At 44.1% G+C, this 23,411-nt stretch overlaps 1 long non-coding RNA gene across 3 annotated transcripts; it reads right to left on the bottom strand.

The window, feature by feature from the left end:
- Positions 1-718: 718 nt before the first annotated feature.
- Positions 719-3,221, bottom strand: LOC125513383. 3 transcript variants are annotated; one of them, XR_007285885.1, is made up of 4 exons: positions 2,924-3,221; positions 2,196-2,851; positions 1,125-1,328; positions 719-943 (listed from the first exon to the last, which is right to left on the bottom strand). It is a non-coding gene; the product is annotated as an uncharacterized LOC125513383 (long non-coding RNA). The 3 variants fall into 3 exon arrangements; XR_007285884.1 differs by having other exon boundaries at positions 719-1,328; positions 2,196-2,458; positions 2,799-2,851; positions 2,924-3,218; XR_007285883.1 differs by having other exon boundaries at positions 719-1,328.
- Positions 3,222-23,411: the final 20,190 nt, after the last annotated feature.

Genomic DNA, 23,411 nt, shown 5'->3' with positions numbered 1-23,411 from the left:
CAATATCAAGCATGCTATCATCAGAGACGCCCGAGTAGTTCCGCTGTAGTGAGAGCGCTCTGCTAATGTTGTGCAGTGCAGCCTGCTTGTGCTGCTGCTCTTGCATGCTCAGGCTATCAGGTGTCCGGAAAGAAGAAAAATTATTAGAGCTGCGGGAGCAGCAGCGTCAAGTGCTGACGTGCTCTCAAGGAATCCTTCCGTGTCAGAAAATTCATTCTCCAATTTCTTAGCATAGATAAGATATATATCAATTTCTTAGTCTGTGTTACTACTCATGAATTCTTTTAGCCACTGATGTGGTTAATAAAAAGATCAAAAAGTTCAGCATAACTCAGACCTGAGGTGTCAACTCTGTTGTTGCTTGTAATAAATATGGGCAAAGAGCACCGTTTGAGTGGTGCATTATCTCTCCAAATATATAGCGCTTGTACTCAACCATGGACTTCTCGTGTATGATGTAAGGCCAGATTAGCTATATGAACTTTTTCAAGTAATAATATGACAGCCAGCAAAATTTCACATCAACAAGCTCAAAAGGCAATGTTTCGAATGTTAGGATACGCTAAACAGGAATAGATTAAGACTGCTCCAGTTTAGCTAATTATCACTACATTCTAAAATTAAGAAAAACAATATGGTGAAATGTGCGAGCTTGACTTTAAATTGTGCATTAGAAACATGACAAAAAACCCCTCTCCAATAAAAGGGAGTAGATCCATAAAGAACACACATGAGTAATTCAAATTATGAATTGGACAGAGTTTTTCATGGTTGCTCAGCATAGCAAATGAAAATAGCACCTTATCATATATTGGGTCTTCAATAGAATCGAATACATGGTCACAACATTCCTGAGATTGATGGTTTTTGAACTTTATAACAATAATAAGAGGACCACAGCAGCAGCTGAAAGGTTTGCTACGAACCTATAATTTGCTTGCTCCTGAGAAGATAAAACCGACATAAAACTGATTATCATCCTGCAATAATTAAAATCAAGACTCCTAGGTCCCAGCAAATTACCATGCTAAAAGGAAAAAATACTAAAACTCAAAAGCAACTGAAATTAGAATGTAACAACAAATAGTTTTCCATTATCCCATTCCAAGTTCAGCACGGACTACCTCTTTTGGTTGGTCCCCCTCATCGAGGATAAGTAATGTTCAGAAGGGCTTCTTTTTTCCATAATCAGGCATGCAAATTAATTTCCCTTCCAATGGAAGGATCATCCCTTGGTGAGCCTCGCCTTTTCTCTAGTAGGTTGGCAAAGCATGGTTTGGCAGCCGGGGTACACCACCAAAGTCTGACAGTTGCTGAACACAGTCGTTCTGTGAGAAAAAAATATAGTAAGTTGGATTTTGTCATGGAAGAGAGATAATTAACAATTATATCAGATTATGTAAAGACCCCATGGACAGGTAAGTTGATTTAGCCGAGCGCAGTGCAGGTTCCGTGTAGATTTCTAAGCTAGATTTGCCTTGCGTTACATAGATTGCCTATTTCGTGGACTGTGAATTAAGTGCTTTGGCTGGACCTGCGCAGATGGATGATGCATACAACTCCCAGTCTAGGAGCTTTGCGGACTGTGAATTAAGTGCTTTGTGCTTGCTGAACTTCTACTATGCAGCTAGCTTGTGTGAGTCAGAAACAATGTAACTATGCAAGTGATCTATATTTTTTTAATAAGAACAGAAACATATCAAATGATGGTATTATGGTTAAAGAAAAGGACTACTCCAGGAACGAGATATTAGACCAATACCAAAGCACACTATCAGCTAAACCAAAAGAAAATGTACCTGCAGGAAACTACTGCAAATTACTTAGCTTTGATGCAAAAATTTCCCTATTTTTTCAAGTGCACATCTATGTCTTGCATTTGAGGATAATGACTGAGAACAATTATGTTGAAACTAATCCAGATTAATTAGGAGTACAAAAGCAAATCTCTCATGCTTTTCTAATAGAAAAGTGCAGAATTTGTATGGCAATGACATCTATTAGTGTATAGAAAAGGATATATAGAGAGGTCTGGTCACAGAGGCATCTCCATGAGCTGTCTTTACCCTCAGAGATTTAAACAAACTGTTATTGCACACAATCCAACCTCAAAATAGGAGAGCAAAAGAATGCTATAGATCAGACTGGAATTTCATGGCTGGGTGAGAAGGCTACATAAAGAACACATGTTATACCTGAGCATGGTTCAGGAGTCCTCGCCGGCCGAGGCGGCTCCCGCATCCTTGAGAGTTGTGGTGTGTGAGTGTGCTCACGTACTCGCTGGCCATGGAGACTCCCGTGTTCTCGGAAGTTGCAGCGCCCACATGAGCTCGCGTCATCGCTAGATGCGGTGCCGTCATCATGAATCTGGACCCGCGATGAACGTCTAGAAGAAGGACGACACCATGGTGGTAGCCGCTGGCCTCGGCCCACTTGGACGGCGCCACAGGAAAAACAACTGTTCATAATGATTTACCACAAACATGACAATTTGTTTGGGCACACATCATAGGCAGCTAACTACTCATAACAAACCCTAAACTCCCAAATCCTTGGGCTACATGTGGACAAATTAATTAAGGATCCCTTCACTCAAGCCTCTCATACATCATAATAATCATACACGAGATAAAGAACTGTATATCAGCATTGATGCGGTCACTGCTTAGGCATATTGTCGGACATCATAAGTGCAAACCAAACATGGGGCATTCAAGAGATATTTTCGAGGAGAAGTAGAGCATTAGGCAGAGTACTGCACTCAGATTAGCATAGAGATGCAGGGGTGGCGTAGTTACATGCGAGATGCCGTCCCGAGCCTCACCTAAGCCGCCTCACCACTCTCTCCTCGCTGCAGATTGATATAGTCAAGAATCAAATCAAATTGAATAAAACAACTTTTACAGATTGTACAAGGATGTACCTCAAGTGGGCACGGCTAGCAGGACGGCGTTTCAGTTAAGTCCATGTTCCGGCGAGATTGGAAGGGCTTGACAGCATGAGATTGGAGGTTGAGGAGGCTTCAGGTGGCGCCGGAGAAGATTGGTACGGATGGGGAGGGGAAAGAGAATAGGCGGATGGCAGAGAGGCGGCGCGCGGCAGTGGCGGCGGATGGCCGGAGAGGCCGCGTGCGGAGGCGGCAGCGGCGTACCCGTACGCATCGAAGGCGAGCCCTCGTGCTCGTGTGTGCCTGTGTTTTTCTTTTACAATTCTGCTCGCTCGTGTGTATTTCTTCTCCATTGTAAGGCCCAGGCCCACCCACGAAACGTTTTCTCTACAGACATAAAATAGCACTGCGGGTTGAATACGTAATTTATGAGGGATTTTTTTTTATAAAAATGCCGCGACGGTGAACCCGAGAGACTCCACCCGTGCTTTATTATTATTATTATATTACTAGCACAAATGCCCGTGCGTTGCAACGGGAGAAAACATTGATCATGAGAAACTGTATCGTGGGACAATGGACGCTCATGAGAAAAAAAGATGGATCATTTGAGAATTGCGCATGAGCTCATGACATGGGGCCCATATTACTCCGAGTAAATTTATGTTTCTGAACCAAAAAAATTAGCAATATCAATAATCTTAAGTAATAGTAGCAGCAAACAAACCAACCTAGAATAACAATTGCAGCAGCAAGCAATTCCAAACATTATTTTGGTCCATTTAGCAGACGATGAGAGCGTTGTGGGTGGAGAGGGATGAATGTCCTGAGGAATTCGATCGGTGCCTTCCACTTTGCAGCATATTCTTTGAGAGTTTAATAACTGCTATTTCTAAATGGTGCATCATTGTAACCTTTACAAAATTATTACATGTCACTAAGGTGATGGACGAAAGGTTTATACATGTGCACTTTGTGAACCTCCACTCATTTAATCAGATTGGTAAATTCACGTGTAGTCGATGTGCAGAGTTTATCCCAATCACTACAAATAACCACCATCCGTCCCAAAGCAGAGGAATATTCTAAATCTGAAGGTAGCGGTAGTTAAGTTCTATTTTTTTGGTAGAAAGCTAAAACTCAAATTGTTGACCGTACTGGTTTACAGCCAACGAAACCTCGGATACATGTCTAAAGTTCATTAGGGATGCCAGCCAACACACGAAAGCTCCTTTCTCTGAACATCACACATGTCATGTTCACTTGTTTAGAGGAAATGTAAATTTTCTCCATCAAGTAAATCAACCTTCACAAAAGAATAAAGTTACCAGATGTCCTTACATGATCATTTTGCACAAACATACGCCACCTATACTGGAGAACAAAGTTGTCCGGCAACCCACAAAATGTTCAGATTACTGTATAAAGACTGTCAGTTTTTATTATGATGAAACCTTTAAAATTGTGTACCAAAGGTTCGGATCAAAGGAAATGTAGGATCCTCATTCATACAATGGAATTTTCCAAGAGGTGCCACATCTGGAGTCTGTGTGAACCATACACGATACTCTTTCTGGTAAAACCACCCTAAATATGGGTCATTTGACATATATCAGTTTTACTTTGGGTTTTCTAGATATGACTTACTAATTGCAGGACACCAGCATGCATGTTGTCTTAATTTTCTTTTGCAATCTCAGGAAGAAAGCTGCAGATGTTCAGTTTTTTTTCTAATGTGAGTTGTAATTTGGGTAACATAATCTTCAAAATGACTGTACAGATGACTCTTCCATGATCTACTTTTCTGAGTAAGATATTTACATATAAAGTATGCAATCCTTTGATGTTTAAGTACTTCTCAGGAGCTGAATATATGTCCTATGAAAATTTCTTACCAGATTCTGGAAGAATTTTCATATCAGCAGAGGCCGCTCAGCTGTCATACTCAACGACCCAATGTACAGACTCTACTAAAATTGACAAGTGGTGCCTGCTTAGTGTGATATGAAAAATGGTTACAATTTGCAGAGAAAACTAAAAATCAGAGCCTTTCTGTGTGTGGCAATGGAGATGAGTTGAATGAATCTGCAACTGAATTCAACTGAAAAAATCATGGAAACCTGAACAAAAGGGAGGATCGTATACAGCTACATAATTTTAATCTGAGTGGAGTTGGTCATGCCGCATGCAGACCGTGGCGTTGTGCTACTGTGTGCAAAACATGGAGTTTCGAGTTGCTGCCTCTATGCTCATAGCTCTACGGGTGCCTGCAGCAGCGCAACCATCTCCTCATCGGTGATGGCGCCCAGCCGCACGAGCTCCACGTCAAACACCTCAGCCATCCACTCCTCGCGCACCACCGACTATACCAACGACGTACGGCAGGTCGAGCGCGCCGCTGACATCGTCCTGCATGGATGCGTGTGTCGGGGACTTGCAGGTAAGGAGCTCCAGTAGGAGCACTCCCAGGGAGTAGACGTCCGCCTTCAGCGTGGGCTGCCATGTGTCCAGCACCTCCGGGGCGCGGTAGCCGCCGGCGCCTGCGATGGCGAACGTGCGCGCAGATGGGGTGAGTCGGGGAGCGCGTGCATGCTCCCCCGTCTCCGTCGATCTCGGCCGTGCCTGTTGCTGCTGCTGCTGCTGGCGGCGGCGGCGGTTGCTGCTACATAATGGGATTGTCTTCGAGCCCGGTGATGGATCGCGATGAAGACGGGGAGGAAGGCCGGCGAGGTCGGGATGGCGCGGATCCAGCTGCAGGAGGTCGATTCCGGCCTGATCCGGGCGAGGCGGCGTTAGTCGTTGGCCATGGTTGCTCCTGTAGAAGAAGTGAGAGGCAGTCCTTGTGTGAGAGAGAGAAACAGAGGGGAAGGAAACGGAGAAGAGGGAGAGCAGGGAGAGGGTTGCGAGGCATGGAGGTCCGGCGGTGCGGCAGCCGGTGGCGAGGCCGAGCGCGAAGGCGACGGGGCGGCAAGGGGCTCCCGGATCGGCGGGGGAAAACAACAACGCAGCCGGGATATATACAGATAGATTAGTTCCACTTTGGATATGGTAAATAAATATAGATGTGTTACAGAAAAAAAACTGAAAGCGTAAATTCATGAAAAGAAAGCGTATTGTGACGGTGAACCCACGGAGTCAATCCGTGCTTTATTATTAGGGATAGATTAGGGATATATATATATATATAATGACATAATGTCAAACCTAGCTAGGATGCTTGGACCAGCAACTCCCACTTCGTGTTAGCAGGGCGGATGCATGTAATGATCGATACTTTGGTCATATATGCATGTCGCCATGACCTACCATAAGACGAACGAATGAATCTATCATTTGGTCAAAAAACTGTTGTTGTTGTCGATAAATCGCTTGGACCAATAGATTGAACCATCATAAAAATCACACGAGAAGGACCACAAAACCAGCACCTCTTACATGCGGCCCAAAATGATGTACGTTGGGATGGGGTCATGTGTGTTATCAATATAGAATAATGTACAATTTAGATGTGGTGCCTACCTCTCGATACAGACAACAACCATGAAGGCAAGGTAGTTAAGGGGGAGATACGCAGGGTTTGATGTAGGTCGAACCCAGCAATCCGAGCATGTGAGAGGGAATCCTGACAACGCATGAGCTCGAGCTTTGGTTGATTGACATGTGACGGTGACCGGCCCTAACACGAACTAGGAGGAATCCATTCATGGCCAACACACACCCCTCATTATCGGTCAAAGGGATGATATATATACACTTGGGGAGCCAACAGATATGCGTGTCGTCACAAAAAACTGCACAAGGGAGACGTGGTCGATCAAAAGACCCCGTATACACTGCATGCGGCCCGAAAATATGTATGGGTATGATGGTGTATGATGTGTTTAAATCCCGAATGCACAACTTCGATGAGCCACCAACTACAGTACAAACCGAACACCGTACCCAACTCCAAGCCTAGTTCAATACGTACGATGTCTGTTTCCCAACTTCGAGGGGGGGGGGTCGTCCCACGCATGCGCTCAAACTTTATTTTGTCTATCATGCGACACACACACACATATAGTGTGCGAATAAATTTGAAAGTTGGTCGTTGGATGAGCCAAGCCGACGGTACAGAGATGGCAAATCCGAGCACTACTGGCAGTTGCATATCATCTACATTCCGCTAGATTCTGCCACATATACAATCTATAACACTCCATAGTTGAACTTAAGCATAGTGCACAAACCTCAAAACACAAGCACTTCTCCTTTGTTTTCTAGAATCTTCCATATCTTAATTGCCCAAACATTTTTTTCTAAATGAATTGTCACTTTTTTTACCTTTACAATGCACAATTCCATGAATCTTAAAATAGATTTTTTTATATAAAACTAATTGATTTTGGATGAGATAAACTATAAGAATTAAACAAACATCTACATCATGCATATATGACTCAAAGCTTACATGCTATAGTGTGGTATTTATTCATAATTTGGTCACCAAATCTCATGCGTGCAATGCACGTGTACCTTACTAGTATCAATAGGAAACCATCATGGTTAAACCCTTCTCGTTGTTGGGTCAAAGGGATAGATTGTGTGGGGCCCCCTAATTGTCGGTAAAGGATAGTATATATACCTCGGGGAGCGCACATATATATGTGCCGCATCTATAAGCCGCACAAGGGATACTTGCTCGAGAAGAACACCCTGCCCCCTATACCCTGCATGCAACCTGAAAAAGGTTTATATAATCGCCATGACAGGTCAAGTCAATCATTCTTTAATTTTTAGAGGAAAAAATAACCGATAAAAACATAGTAGGTTTATATTATCGCCATGACAGATCCAGTCAATCATTCTTTAATTTTTTTAGAGCAAAAAATAACCCATAAAAACATAGTCTACAAATTAGGAAAACAAGGATCCCAAGGTTTATATAATTGGCATGATAGGTCACTATAGAGATATAATATATCTTTATAATGACCGTGTGATGGCATTTAAATGAAGCTTGAGATATGCAACTTCCCACCGGGTCACCCATCCTTGGACTACTCCAGCCCGACGCTTAACTTTTGCGTTCTATTCGACTAGGCTAGCGGATGGGAAGTCGACCCTTGCTGATAAGAATTGCCTCCTTGCCATTAAGGCGTTTCACGCTGGTCACCCTGTGGGACCTACTCCCTCCTATCACACACATTTGTGCTTTTAGAAACTACTTGGGATATTTTACATGGCCGGTGTGTCGCCGCTAGCCTTCAATGAGCACTGACACTAGTAGCAGGAAAACGATGGGAGAAGAGGCGGGAAACCGATGAGAGGAGTGGCGATAAACGGTAGCCTGTTTTGAATGAAAACCTAGTAGAGAAGGAAGCATGAGCTACACGATGCATGCACACAGTGCTTACCCATGTACTGCATGTGCTGTCGAAAGGGCTCAGGGTTGCCGTTCGATCTTGGAGCAACCAACGATGCACACATACGATCCGTGGGGTTTGGGTTCTGGCCAATCAGAACGCACGACTCAGATCGCGCGCGCAGCAGGGGGTGGAGAATATCATACGGAAACCAACATTCGGTGGAAACCGGTGAAAACCATGAGAAAAAGATGTTCTGAAGTTTTTTTTTAAATGTGGGATGTTAAGAGGATGATGTTTTATTGCCACACAAAATTTCAAGTTGAAACACATTACGAGATGTGAGCTATGAAAAAGACAAAATCAGCATTGAATAGTGACGAATAGTAATATCACTATTCGGGGCTGAATTTGTCTTTTTCATAGCTCACATCTCGTAATGTTTTTCAACTTGAAATTTTGTGTTGCAATAAAACATCACCTTCTTAACATCCCACATTTTTTTCTTCAGATTTTTATGAAACTTTAAAATATGGTCTCCACGAAGTTTTCATTGAATATTGGCTTTCGTGAGTGAACCATGTGCTATTTGAAAACATTTCGTGAGAAGAATCTCGGTTTTTAAATCCCCGTAAATCCAAAACTAAGCCAAAAATCATGAAACCTGGCATGGTGTCATGACATGGTACTTATATGTCGAGGAATTTTTTTCGTCCATTGTGGCGCAAGTTTTATTACAAGCCTCTTACAAACCGAAGCTTCTCTCAAAGAAGCCTCATGGTTCCGATATGAAAATGTGTCCCCCTTGTGGGCGAAACTATAATCACTGCCTCTTTTCGCCTTGTCTTTTCTTCTATGGGCAACATGGAACGAGAGGATATCCGTGCTGAAATTTGAACTTATTTAGGGTTCGTTTGGCCTGTTTATACACTAGTAGTTTCCTAGGCATTTAATGTCCATAATTCAAATCTGAACTTCAAAATACATGCTCCAGTTCACCAAAATGGCTAGAAAATTTGTAAATGTGTCCTTGGGTGCATGTTTAGGTCCCATGCTAGGAATGGGAACGAATTACAACCGTACCCGCATCCTGGCTCGTCCTCAAACATTTGGAATCTCTTTTTTAAATCCCCGTAAATCCTAAACTCACCAGAAAGCCATCAAAGGTGGCATGGTGTCACGTCATGGCACATATATTTTGTGGTAAAAACATTGTCCAATTTGGGCCAAGCTTTATTACAAACTTCTTACAAAAACCGGAGCTTCTCTCAAAGAAGCCTCGTGGTTCCGATAGGGAAATGTGTTCCCCTTGTGGGTGAAACGTAATCATTTCCTCTTTTTGCCTTGTATTTTCTTCCACGGGCAACATGGAACAACATGATATCCATGCTGAAATTTAAACTTATTCAGGATTTGTTTGGCCTTTTTATACACTAATTGAGTTTCCTAGGCATTTAATGTCCATACTTCAAATCTAAACTATAAATACATGCTCCAGTTCACCAAAATGTCTAGAAAAATTATACGTGTGTCCATGGGTGCATGTTTAGGTCCCATGCCAGGAATGGGAACGAATTACAACCATACCAGTGTCCTGGCTCGTCCTCAAACATTTCAAATCTCGGTTTTTAAGTCCCCATAATTCCAAAACTCTCCAGAAAGTCATCAAAGGTGGCATGGTGTCACGTCATGGCAAAAAAATTGCCAATTTGGGCCAAGATTTATTACAAACCTCTTACAAACCAGAGCCTGCCGCAAGAACCCTCGTGGTTTCGATAGGGAAATGTGTCCCCCTTGTGGGCCAAACGATAATCACTCCCTCTTCTAGCCTCGTATTTTCTTCTACACGCGACACGGAATAACGGGAGATTCGCGCTGAACTTTGAAATTATTCAGGGTTCGTTTGACCTTTTTGTTCATTAATTGAGTTTTCTAGGCATTTAATGTCCATAATTCAAATCCGAACTACAAATACATGCTCCAGTGCACCTAAAAGGCTAGAAAAAATGTACATGTTTCCTTGGGGTGCATGTTTAGGTCCCATGGAACGAATGGGAACGAATTCAACCGTCTCGCCGTCCTGGCTTGGCCACAAACATTGTGAACCTCGCTGTCCTGGCTTGGCCACAAACATTGTGAATCATGAAACTTGGCATGGTGTCACTACATGGTACATATAATTGTCCAATTTGGGCGAAGCTATATTACAAGCCTTTTACAAACCGGAGCTGGTCGCGACCCTCGTGGTCCCGGTTGGGAAACATGCCCCTCTAGTGGGTGAAACGATAATCGCTGCCTCTTCTTGCCTTGAACTTTGTTTTCTACAGGCAACATAGAATAACATGAGTGTCAGGCTGAAATTTGAAATTGTTCGGGGTTCGTTTGGCCATTGTATATATATTACCAATTACTAAGTTTTCTACGCATTTAATGTACCCCATAAATCAAATTTGAACTACAAGCACATGCTCCAGTGAAGCAAAATGGGTGGGAAATCGTACATGTGTCATTGGGTGCATGCTTAGGTCTCATTCAAGGAATGGGAATGAATTACAAACTTGTTGTCGTCCTGAAACATTGAGAATCTTGGATTTTAAATCACAATAAATAAAAAATTCACCCAAAAAACATGAAACTTGGCATGGTTTCATGACATGGCACATATATGTCGTGGTAAAAAAATTGTCCAGTTTGAGAAGATGCGCACACATTAGTAGCCAACGAAGTCCTTTTTGAAACAAAAAGCTGACACGTTAATATCGCAAATGGTTGTATAATATTAGCCATGTCAAAATTTAACCATACTCGGTGGCATGCGTGGAGCTGTTTGATTAGATGGGACGAGCGCGAGAAGTCTGCCTTGCAGGCTCGATGGGACGCGTGCGAGCATTCCGCCGCGCATGCTCGACGGGACGCGTGCATCCTGTCCACCTCACAGGCTCGACGGGACACGTGCAAGCAGCAAGGCCGCCCATGCTCACTGGGAAGCGAGCTCTTTGACCTCCATGCACCAGCCATCGCCCGCCTCGCTCACAACTTCTCCATTAATGGGTTAATTAAAGCACCTAGACGGAGGGTGTTTCCTTTTGATCCCATGGCAACATTTTCTTCGTTCGTGTTTTCAAGTCGTATTACACCCTAATTTAAATTGCCACATAGGGCAACGGATAATACGACCATAAATAAAATGGCAACAGATAATACGACGACAAATTTACAATGGCGCAGATAATAATTGTCTTACATATTCTAGATAATTTAAAATGCCACATGCGGCAAAGCCCGGAAGACACCGGGGAAAGAGAAGAAGGAAATTGCACACAACGATCTAGGTCGCTACTGTCTCTACTCGTCGATGGATCGCCGGGCGACGAAATCCTCCAGCTCCTTCTTCAATTCCTCACGACTTTGCTTGAAACCAGCCATGGATTCCTCCACCTCCTGCTCGCGCTCGATTCGGAGCTTCCTCAAGACACCCATTAGTTCCTCGACGACCGCTTTCAACGTCATCTCTGAGGCACTGCTCTGCTCATGCAGCATCTTCCAGCCGGCGACCTCCTCCTCCTTCTCGGCAACCAACTTGAGGAGCTTCGCATTGTCACCCATGAGTTGCTCGACAAGGCCGGTCGCCTTGTCAATCGAGGCATCACTGATCTTGAGCGGCTTCATCAAGCCGCCGACCAGCTCCTGCTACATAGTGAAGCCAACGAGAATGTCGTCGTCACTGGCGAAGGACTTCAGGAATGCTGGCTCGTCGCGATGGCCAACGCCGTGAATGCGCTTGTGAGAGCCCTCGTGGGCCCATGAGAGCTCGTTTGAGGGATCCGCGGCGAGACCTCTCTAGTGCTTCCGCGGCCTTGGTCTTTGCTGCCTGGTTATATGTCCACCCTAAACTCCTCCTACCGGTCATGGCGGAACGACTTGATAGAAAAACCAGTTTTGTGGGTGATGAGGAGAGGAACTGTGAAGTAATTTTCGAGTGGGTAGTTTTTATATAGGTGTGAACACATATTAGTTTGATAGGTGTGAACAGATTTGCAATTACTTATTGCGTTGTAATCAACAATGTGATGAGAAACAAGGTCAAAATTTATTGATGGCAGAAGGTTGACCACGTGGTTGCTCGCCATTGAGGCGGCCGCGGCGCGCTCCGCTCTGGCATCTCTACACGCGCTCTACTCGCCATTGAGGCCAAGTTACAATGGCAACGGTTAATAATTCTTAATAATTGTCTTACATATTCAGGATAATTTAAAATGCCACATGCGGCAAGGCCCAGAACACTCACAACCTACATATGCATACAATTATAATAAAATATAAGCTAAAAGGCTGAGCTGGCGGCCTTCTGACGATGGTCTTCTCGGACTCCATGATCAGCATAGCACCCTTGCGGCCGTTCACTCCAAGTGTCCCGACCCGCCTCCGCCTACGGAGCTGCTGGCGCTGGGAGGCTCTTGGGGCTGCTGGGCCTCTTCCAGAAGAGCTTGATAGCATGCAATCACGCGCATGACAACTCCGTGGAACTGCTCCATTTCCATGTCTCTGGCCTGATAGCAAATCCCGTCGATCACTTGCATCCTCAAGATATCACGTTGGCAATGTTATACTTCGTCGGGGACGTCAACTCCTCCAAGGATGCGCTCGATCCTAGCCACCACATCATCGGGATCGAGGTTGACACGGCTGTCAGCGTCCTGGGAACGGGGGTACCCAGACTTGCCTGCCTGCGGCCCGGGGCGTGGCTCATCCAGCGGACTGGTACGGCCCACCTTCACCAGCAACCACTCAAGACCCTCGCGAGGGGCCAAGCCTCGCGAGGCGGACGACACCAAGGCCTCCTCCGGGGCGGCCTCCCTAGGATGGCCCCCGAGGAGCGGAGATATCTATGCAAGGGGCACCTCACGAGGTTCACGTGACGTGAGCCATGACGACCAAGGCCAGGCGGGCGCCAGCGGCGTAGGGTGCCAGTTTCCTCTTTGGTGTTAAAGGGACAAGCGCAGGCGAGGAGTCCCGAGGTATCAGGAAAAGGTTTCCATATGGGTGCAACAAGACCAAGACCAGCAAGACAGAAGGGCGGAGGTCACCGTGGAGCCCACAGCAGCGTCACCGCCAGAGCCTTTGGCAGGCGAAGACCACCTTTTGTCAGGATAACTTATACTAGTTGTCCCCCTTCGAATTTGGCCGTTGTGGGATCCCTTCCCGCCCAAGCATTTGGGAAGAGGACCAGGGCCTCTATAAATAGGACTAGCCACCACCGTAGTCAAGGATCGACTCATCTTGGACCGGATCCACTCCACCAAGGCCACCTCACCAGCTCATGGAGCTCAAGAACGCCTCTCCTCAGGAGGCTATTCGTCGCCTGTACTAGTTCATCCTCATCCTACAAGGCAATCCACCACACCACACTGGAGTAGGGTATTACACCACAACGGTGGCCAAACCAGTATAAACTCTCGTGTCTCTTGTTCCTTGGGTTCGGCGAGCTAGGCCTAGAGATCGTTATGAGAGTGAGTGAGGAAGGGAGAGATCTTTGTGCGCACCCCAGTGTTCGAACCTCAAGGGTTTGCCGGAACCCACGATCCAACAACGGCCGCCGCGGGCAATGATGAAGCCGCAGGCTGCCTTTGTCTTGACTGAATCGCAGAGGTCCTCTGCCCATTCCTTGCGGGGCATCAGGCTCTCGATGAGCACTGGTGATGGAGGCTCTTCGGGTGGGTCATCGATCATGCCGCCGAGCAGCTCTGGATCTTTTGCACGGTGGATGGTAAACTGCTCATCACACCTCCACTGCAATATGTCGATTGTGCTCCTAAGGACTGTGACGCCGATATCGCCGCCGATGGGCCATGGTGCCTGCACCGGCCGATGAAGCTCTTTCTCCCCGACCTGCTCTGGCTCATTCTCCTCGCCGAAGATGTAATGCAAGTAGGCGTCGATGTCGAAGCTTTGGTCATTTCCTGGCATGCTTGGAATAACTAATGGCAGAAGGGTGAGGACTAGATCTTCGCAGAGTGTCGCGGTGGTGCGTTGCTGCCTGGAATATATGCAGCAAGCCGTTAGCTGGTGGCGGGAAACCAGTGAGGGAATAGGCGTGGATTTCACGATTCACCCACGTGGAGTGCGGGAAGCATTTGCTGGAGCGCGGGAAGACTAAGTGGAGCACACACACCACTACAAAAAAACACACATCCGTGACATTTTGGGCTGAATGAATTTTTTCTGTCATGCTTATGACACTTCTATGACGCTAATTGTGACAAAACCCGGTATCATAGATGTGATGGGGTCCTACTTCTATGACAAAAAATCATGTCAGAAAATGGGCTTTTCGTCCTGGGCGGGCCGGAGACGTAGCTGCACGACATTCTTTTGGCCGTCCATGACGGAAAAAACTGTGGTAGAAGCGAGGGCGAGGAAAATATCGAGGGAGTTATCGGTTACGATGGGTGGTCGGGGGCGAGTGATGCGTGTTTCTCTCGTACGTACGCGCGTGTGTGCAGGGCGTTGGGCTCTAACTGAACCCGAGCGATTGCACTGCAGGCTACGCGTTACTGAACCCGAGCGATCAATCGATCTCTTGCTGTTAACTGAACCCAAGTGATTCCTTCGCTACTGCTGCTAACTGAAGCCGATCGATGCTGCCTCTGGATGGACAGTGAGTGTTGTTGGGGGGTTTGGATGAATAGTTCCCGGTGGGGGGTTGGATGAACATAACCCCGTGGTAGTAGAGGCCGTTGCCACTTGATGAACAGGACCCCGATCAATCGAGCCAGTGGAGGGGTGGATGAACAGGACCCCGTGGAGGGCTGGATGAATAGGACGACCCTGTGGAGGGCTGGTTGAATAGTAGCCGATGGAGGGCTGGATGAATAGTAGCCCATGGAGGGGTGGTTGACCAAGACCCCGTGGAGAGGGCTTGTTGAACAGTAGCCGGTGGAGGAGCGCACGGTGGAGGCTGGATGAACAGGAGCCTGTGGATGATCAGTCACAGGTGGAGGCTGGAGGAGGTCAACGGTGGATGAACAGTAGCATGCCGACGGTGGAGATGAACAATATCCCATGGAGTCCCGTTTTGCGGTATGCCACACCCCTCCCGACAAACAGTACCCCCGTTTCACCCGTAGCGCTCCAACACAAGTCTGTTTCCTCCATTTTGCGGTATGCCACACCCCTCCCGATCAAAAGGACCCCATTTTGACCATAGGAGGTCCAAGAGAAGTCCATTTCCTCCGTTTTGCGGTATGCCAGACCCCTCTCAATGAACAGGATCCCGTTTCGACCGTGGCCATTGAACACAAGGCCGTTTGCTCCGTTTTGCGGTATGCCAGGCCTCGTTTCCATCGGTTGTTCCGTCCAAGCCGGTTGGCTCCCGATGAACAGCACGCGTTCCGTTGCCTCCCGATGAACACGGCACATTCCATTGCATCCCGATGAACACGACGACGACGCAGTTTCTCCGTTCCGACCCAGCCATGTACATGAGCCCTGGCCGTACGTATGCGCGAGTGATACGTCTCCAACGTATCTATAATTTTTGATTGCTCCATGCTATATTATCTACTGTTTTGGACATTATTGGGCTTTATTATCCACTTTTATATTATTTTTGGGACTAACCTATTAACCGGAGGCCCAGCCCAGAATTGTTGTTTTTTGCCTATTTCAGAGTTTCACAGAAAAGGAATATCAAACGGAGTCCAAACGGAATGAAACCTTCGGGAACGTGATTTTCGGAACGAACATGATCCAGGAGACTTGGACCCTACGTCAAGAAATAAAGGAGGAAGCCACGAGGTAGGGGGGCGCGCCTACCCCCCAGGCGCGCCCTCCACCCTCATGGGCCCCCTGTTGCTTCACCGACGTATTCCTTCCTCCTATATATACCTACGTACCCCCAAACGATCAGAAATAGAGCCAAAAACCTAATTCCACCGCCGCAACCTTCTGTATCCACGAGATCCCATCTTGGGGCCTGTTCTGGAGCTCCGCCGGAGGGGGCATCCATCACGAAGGGCTTCAACATCAACACCATAGCATCTCCGATGAAGTGTGAGTAGTTTACCTCAGACCTTCGGGTCCATAGTTATTAGCTAGATGGCTTCTTCTCTCTTTTTGGATCTCAATACAATGTTCTCCCCCTCTCTTGTGGAGATCTATTCGATGTAATCTTCTTTCTGCGGTGTGTCTGTTGAGACCGATGAATTGTGGGTTTATGATCAAGATTATCTATGAACAATATTTGAATCTTCTCTGAATTCTTTTATCTATGATTGGTTATCTTTTCAAGTCTCTTCGAATTATCAGTTTGGTTTGTCCTACTAGATTGATCTTTCTTGCAATGGGAGAAGTGCTTAGCTTTGGGTTCAATCTTGCAGTGTCCTTTCCTAGTGACAGTAGGGGCAGCAAGGCACGTATTGTATTGTTGCCATCGAGGATAACAAGATGGGGTTTTATCATATTGCATGAATTTATCCCTCTACATCATGTCATCTTGCTTAAGGCGTTACTCTGTTTTCATGATCTTAATACTCTAGATGCCTGCTGGATAGCGGTCGATGAGTGGAGTAATAGTAGTAGATGCAGGCAGGAGTCGGTCTACTTGTCTCGGACGTGATGCCTATATACATGATCATACCTAGATATTCCCATAACTATGCTCAATTCTGTCAATTGCTCAACAGTAATTCGTTCACCCACCGTAAAATACTTATGCTCTTGAGAGAAGCCACTAGTGAAACCTATGGCCCCCGGGTCTATCTTCATCATATTAATCTTCCAATACTTAGTTATTTCCTTTGCTTTTTTACTTTGCTTTTATTTTACTTTGCATCTTTATCACAAAAATACCCAAAAAATTATTCTATCATATCTATCAGATCTCACTCTCGTAAGTGACCGTGAAGGGATTGACAACCCCTTATCGCGTTGGTTGCGAGGAGTTATTTGTTTTGTGCAGGTACGAGGGACTCACGCCTAGCCTCCTACTGGATTGATACCTTGGTTGTCAAAAACTGAGGGAAATACTTACGCTACTTTGCTGCATCATCCTTTCCTCTTCAAGGAAATCCAACATAGTGCTCAAGAGGTAGCAAGAAGAATTTATGGCACCGTTGCCGGGGAGGTTCGCACAAGTCAAGATTTGACTCCCGATAACAAGCCATTTCTGGCGCCGTTGCCGGGGAGTCTACGCAAGAGTCAACATACCAAGTACCCATCACAACCCTTATCTCTCGCATTACATTATTTGCCATTTGCCTCTCGTTTTCCTCTCCCCCACTTCACCCTTGCCATTTTATTCGCCCTCTCTCTCTATCCTCCCTCTCTTTCTCTATTTGCCTCTTTTTGCCCTCTTGCTTTTTGTTTGCTTGTGTGTTGGATTGCTTGCTTGTCACGATGGCTCAAGATAACACTAAATTGTGTGACTTTACCAATACCAACAACAATGAATTTATTAGCACTCTGATTGCTACTCTTACCGATGCTGAATCTTGTGAAATTAATGCCGCTTTGCTGAATTTTGTCATGAAAGATCCGTTTTCCGGCCTTTCTAGTGAAGATGCCGCTACCCATCTAAATAGCTTCGTTGATTTGTGTGATATGCAAAAGAAGAAAGATGTGGATAATGATGATTTGGCTAGGAATGTTGATAGAATTTCTCTTGATGTTGATTCTTTAAAGCTTAGATCTATTCCTCCTAAGCATGATATCAATGAGTCTCTCAAAGCCATGAGAATTTCCATTGATGAGTGCAAAGAAAGAACCGCTAGGATGCGTGCTAAGAAATATGCCTTTATAAGCGCGTGTTGTTCTAGTTCCTATGAAAATAAAGATGAAGATCTAAATGTTATTGATGTGTCCCCTATTAAATCTTTGTTTTGTAATATGAATCTTGATAATGATGGGAGTGAATATGATCCACCTTTACCTAGAAGGCGTTCCAAAAATTCAGAGTCTTTAGATCTTGATGCTAAATTTGATAAAAGTGGGATTGAAGAGATCAAAACTCTAGATGTTAATGAACCTACTATTTTGGATTTCAAGGAATTTAATAATTAAAATTGCTCTTTGATTGATTGTATCTCCTTGTTGCAATCCATGCTAAATTCTCCTCATGCTTATAGTCAAAATAAAGCATTTACTAAACATATCGTTGATGCCTTGATGCAATCTTATGAAGAAAAACTTGAGTTGGAAGTTTCTATCCCTAGAAAACTTTATGATGAGTGGGAACCAACTATTAAAATTAAGATTAAATATCATGAGTTCTATGCTTTATGTGATTTGGGTGCTAGTGTTTCCACGATTCCAAAGACTTTGCAATTCTTCGTGTCCTATTATCCTTGGTAGACCTTTCCTTAAAACGATTGGTGCAATTATTGATATGAAGGAAGGAAATATTAGATTCCAATTTCCGTTAAGGAAAGGCATGGAACACTTTCCTAGAAATAAAATTAAATTACCTTATGAATCTATTATGATAGCCACTTAAGGATTGCCTACCAAAGATGGCAATACCTAGATCTATCCTTGCTTTTTATGCCTAGCTAGGGGCGTTAAACGATAGCACTTGTTGGGAGGCAACCCAATTTTATTTTTATTCCTTGCTCTTTGCTCCTGTTTAGTAATAAATAATTTACCTAGCCTATGTTTTGGTTGTGTTTTTGTGTTTAATTAGTGTTTGTGCCAAGTAGAACCGTTGGGAAGACTTGGGGAAAGTCTTGTTATCTTGCTATAAAAACAGAAACTTTAGCGCTCACGAGAACTTCTGCAATTTTGATTTGGAAAGTGATATTTAGTTAATTATTTTTGAAGATGATTAATAGATAAATTACTCACGTCCAGAAATTTATTTTAGAATTTTTAGGGTTCCAGATCTTGCGCTAGTTACATATTAGTACAGACTGTTCTGTTTTTGACAGATTCTGTTTTCCGTGTGTTGTTTGCTTATTTTGATGAATATATGGCTAGTAAAATAGTTTATAAACCATAGAGAAGTTGGAATACAGTAGGTTTAACAGCAATATAAATAAATAATGAGTTCATTACAGTACCTTGAAGTGGTCTTTTGTTTTCTTTCGCTAACGGAGCTCACGAGATTTTCTACTTTAAGTTTTGTGTTATGAAGTTTTCAAGTTTTGGGTAAAGATTTGATGGATTATGGAACAAGGAGTGGCAAGAGCCTAAGCTTGGGGATGCCCATGGCACCCCCAAGATAATCTAAGGACACCTAAAAGCCAAAGCTTGGGGATGCCCCAGAAGGCATCCCCTCTTTCGTCTACTTCCATCGGTAACTTTACTTGGAGCTATATTTTTATTCACCACATGATATATGTTTTGCTTGGAGTGTCTTGTATGATTTGAGTCTTTGCTTTTTAGTTTACCACAATCATCCTTTCTGTACACACCTTTTGAGAGAGCCATACATGATTTGGAATTTGTTAGAATACTCTATGTGCTTCACTTATATCTTTTGAGTTATATAGTTTTGCTCTAGTACTTCACTTATATCTTTTAGAGCACGGTGGTGGATTTGTTTCATAGAAACTATTGATCTATCATGCTTCACTTAGATTATTTTGAGAGTCTTAAATAGCATGGTAATTTGCTTAATAATCCTACTAAGCTAGGTATTCAAGATTAGTAAAAAATTTCTTATGAGTGTTTTGAATACTAAGAGAAGTTTGATGCTTGATGATTGTTTTGAGATATGGAGGTAATAATATCAATGTCGTGCTAGTTGAGTAGTTGTGAATTTGAGAAATACTTGTGCTGAAGTTTGAAAGTCCCATAGCATCCACGTATGGTAAACGTTATGTAACAAATTTGAAACATGAGGTGTTCTTTGATTGTCCTCCTTATGAGTGGCGGTAGGGGACGAGCGATGGTCTTTTCCTACCAATCCATCCCCCTAGGAGCATGCGTGTAGTGCTTGGTTTTTGATGACTTGTAGATTTTTGCAATAAGTATGTGAGTTCTTTATGACTAATGTTGAGTCCATGGATTATACGCACTCTCACCCTTCCATCATTGCTAGCCTCTTCAGTAATGTGCATTGCCCTTTCTCACATTGAGAGTTGGTGCAAACTTCGCCGGTGCATCCAAACCCTGTGATATGATACGCTTTTTCACACATAAACCTCCTTATATCTTCCTCAAAACAGCCACCATACCTACCTATTATGGCATTTCCATAGTCATTCCGAGATATATTGCCATGCAACTTTCAACCATTCCATTTATCATGACACATTCATCATTGTCATATTGCTTAGCATGATCATGTAGTTGACATAGTATTTGTGGCAAAGCCACCGTTCATAATTATTTCATACATGTCAGTCTTGGTTCATTGCATATCCCGGTACACCGCCGAAGGCATTCATATAGAGTCATACTTTGTTCTAGTATCGAGTTGTAATCATTGAGTTGTAAATAAATAGAAGTGTGATGATCATCATTTTCTAGAGCATTGTCCCAACTGAGGAATATAAAAGAAAGAGAAAGGCCATAAAAAAAGAGAAGGCCCAAAAAAAATATGAGAGAGAAAGAGAGAAGGGACAATGTTACTATCCTTTGCCACACTTGTGCTTCAAAGTAGCACCATAATCTTCATGATAGAGAGTCTTTTGTTTTGTCACTTTCATATACTAGTGGGAATTTTTCATTATAGAACTTGGCTTGTATATTCCAACAATGGGCCTCCTCAAGTGCCCTAGGTCTTCGTGAGCAAGCAAGTTGGATGCACACCCACTTAGTTTCTTTTGTTGAGCTTTCATACATTTATAGCTCTAGTGCATCCGTTGCATGGCAATCCCTACTCCTTGCATTAACATCAATCGATGGGCATCTCCATAGCCCATTGATTATCCTCGTTGATGTGAGACTTTCTCCTTTTTTGTCTTCTTCACATAACCCCCATCATCATATTCTATTCCACCCATAGTGCTATGTCCATGGCACGCGCTCATATATTGCGTGAAAGTTTATAGGTTTGAGATTACTAAAGTATGAAACAATTGGTCGGCTTGTCACCGGGGTTGTGCATGATGAGAGCATTCTTGTGTGACGAAAATGGAACATGACTAAACTATATGATTTTGTAGGGATGAACTTTCTTTGGCCATGTTATTTTGAGAAGACATAATTGCTTAGTTAGTATGCTTGAAGTATTATTATTTTTATGTCAATATGAAATTTTATCTTGAATCTTCCGGATCTAAATATTCATACCACAATTAAGAAGAATTACATTAAAATTATGCCAAGTAGCACTCCGCATCAAAATTATCTTTTTTATCATTTACCTACTCGAGGATGAGCAGGAATTAACCTTGGGGATGCTTGATACGTCTCCAACGTATCTATAATTTTTGATTGCTCCATGCTATATTATCTACTGTTTTGGACATTATTAGGCTTTATTATCCACTTTTATATTATTTTTGGGACTAACCTATTAACCGAAGGCCCAGCCCAGAATTGCTGTTTTTTTGCCTATTTCAGAGTTTCGTAGAAAAGGAATATCAAATGGAGTCCAAATGTAATGAAACCTTCGGGAACGTGATTTTCGGAACGAACATGATCCAGGAGACTTGGACCCTACGTCAAGAAATAAAGGAGGAAGCCACGAGGTAGGGGGCGCGCCTCCCCCCAAGCGCGCCCTCCACCCTCATGGGCCCCCTGTTGCTCCACCGACGTACTCCTTCCTCCTATATATATACCTACGTACCCCCAAACGATCAGAAACAGAGCCAAAAACCTAATTCCACCGCCACAACATTCTGTATCCATGAGATCCCATCTTGGGGCCTGTTCCAAAGCTCCGCCGGAGGGGGCATCCATCACGGAGGGCTTCTACATCAATACCATAGCGTCTCCTATGAAGTGTGAGTAGTTTACCTCAGACCTTTGGGTCCATAGTTATTAGCTAGATGGATCCTTCTCTCTGTTTGGATCTCAATACAATGTTCTCCCCCTCTCTTGTGGAGATCTATTGGATGTAATCTTCTTTTTGCGGTGTGTTTGTTGAGACCGATGAATTGTGGGTTTATGATCAAGATTATCTATGAACAATATTTGAATCTTCTCTGAATTCTTTTATGTATGATTGGTTATCTTTGAAAGTCTCTTCGAATTATTAGTTTGGTTTGGCCTACTAGATTAATGTTTCTTGCAATGGGAGAAGTTCTTATCTTTGGGTTCAATCCTGCGGTGTCCCTTCCCAGTGACAGTAGGGGCAGCAAGGCATGTATTGTATTGTTGCCATCGAGGATAACAAGATGTTTTTTTATCATATTGCATGAATTTATCCCGTTACATCATGTCATCTTTCTTAAGGCGTTACTCTGTTTTCATGAACTTAATACTCTAGATGCATGCTGGATAGCGGTCGATGAGTGGAGTAATAGTAGTAGATGCAGGCAGGAGTCGGCCTACTTGTCTCGGACGTGATGCCTATATACATGATCATACCTAGATATTCTCATAACTATGCTGAATTCTGTCAATTGCTCAACAGAAATTCGTTCACCCACCATAAAATACTTATGCTCTTGAGAGAAGCCACTAGTGAAACCTATGGCCCCCGGGTCTATCTTCATCATATTAATCTTCCAATACTTAGTTATTTGCTTTGCTTTTTACTTTGATTTTATTTTACTTTGCATCTTTATCACAAAAATACCAAAAATATTATTATATCATATCTATCAGATCTCACTCTCGTAAGTGACCGTGAAGGGATTGACAACCCCTTATCGCATTGGTTGCGAGGAGTTATTTGTTTTGTGTAGGTACGAGGGACTCGCGCATAACCTCCTTTTGGATTGATACCTTGGTTCTCAAAAACTGAGGAAAATACTTACGCTACTTTGCTACATCATCCTTTCCTCTTCAAGGAAATCCAACGCAGTGCTCAAGAGGTAGCAGCGAGTAGGCATTTGAGACCGCTCCCGTATGTACGTACATGGCCGTATTTACTTTCTTGCACCCTGCCCCCTGTACGTACATGTACCTGCTACGTGCGCGCCTCTACTACGACAAGTGCCCTTCCCTACACGGCACGGTTCGTCGCTGCAACCTGCAGATAGACCGATCGTATGTACATACACATTCGCGACCAGAATGGCAACGCTACGTACGCTTCGACCAGGTGGGTCCCGACTGTCAGGCACTTT

The sequence above is a fragment of the Triticum urartu genome, chromosome 6, assembly GCF_003073215.2.
Source record: "Triticum urartu cultivar G1812 chromosome 6, Tu2.1, whole genome shotgun sequence".
Lineage (NCBI taxonomy): Eukaryota > Viridiplantae > Streptophyta > Magnoliopsida > Poales > Poaceae > Triticum > Triticum urartu.
This window is presented reverse-complemented; position numbering and strand designations above follow the sequence as displayed.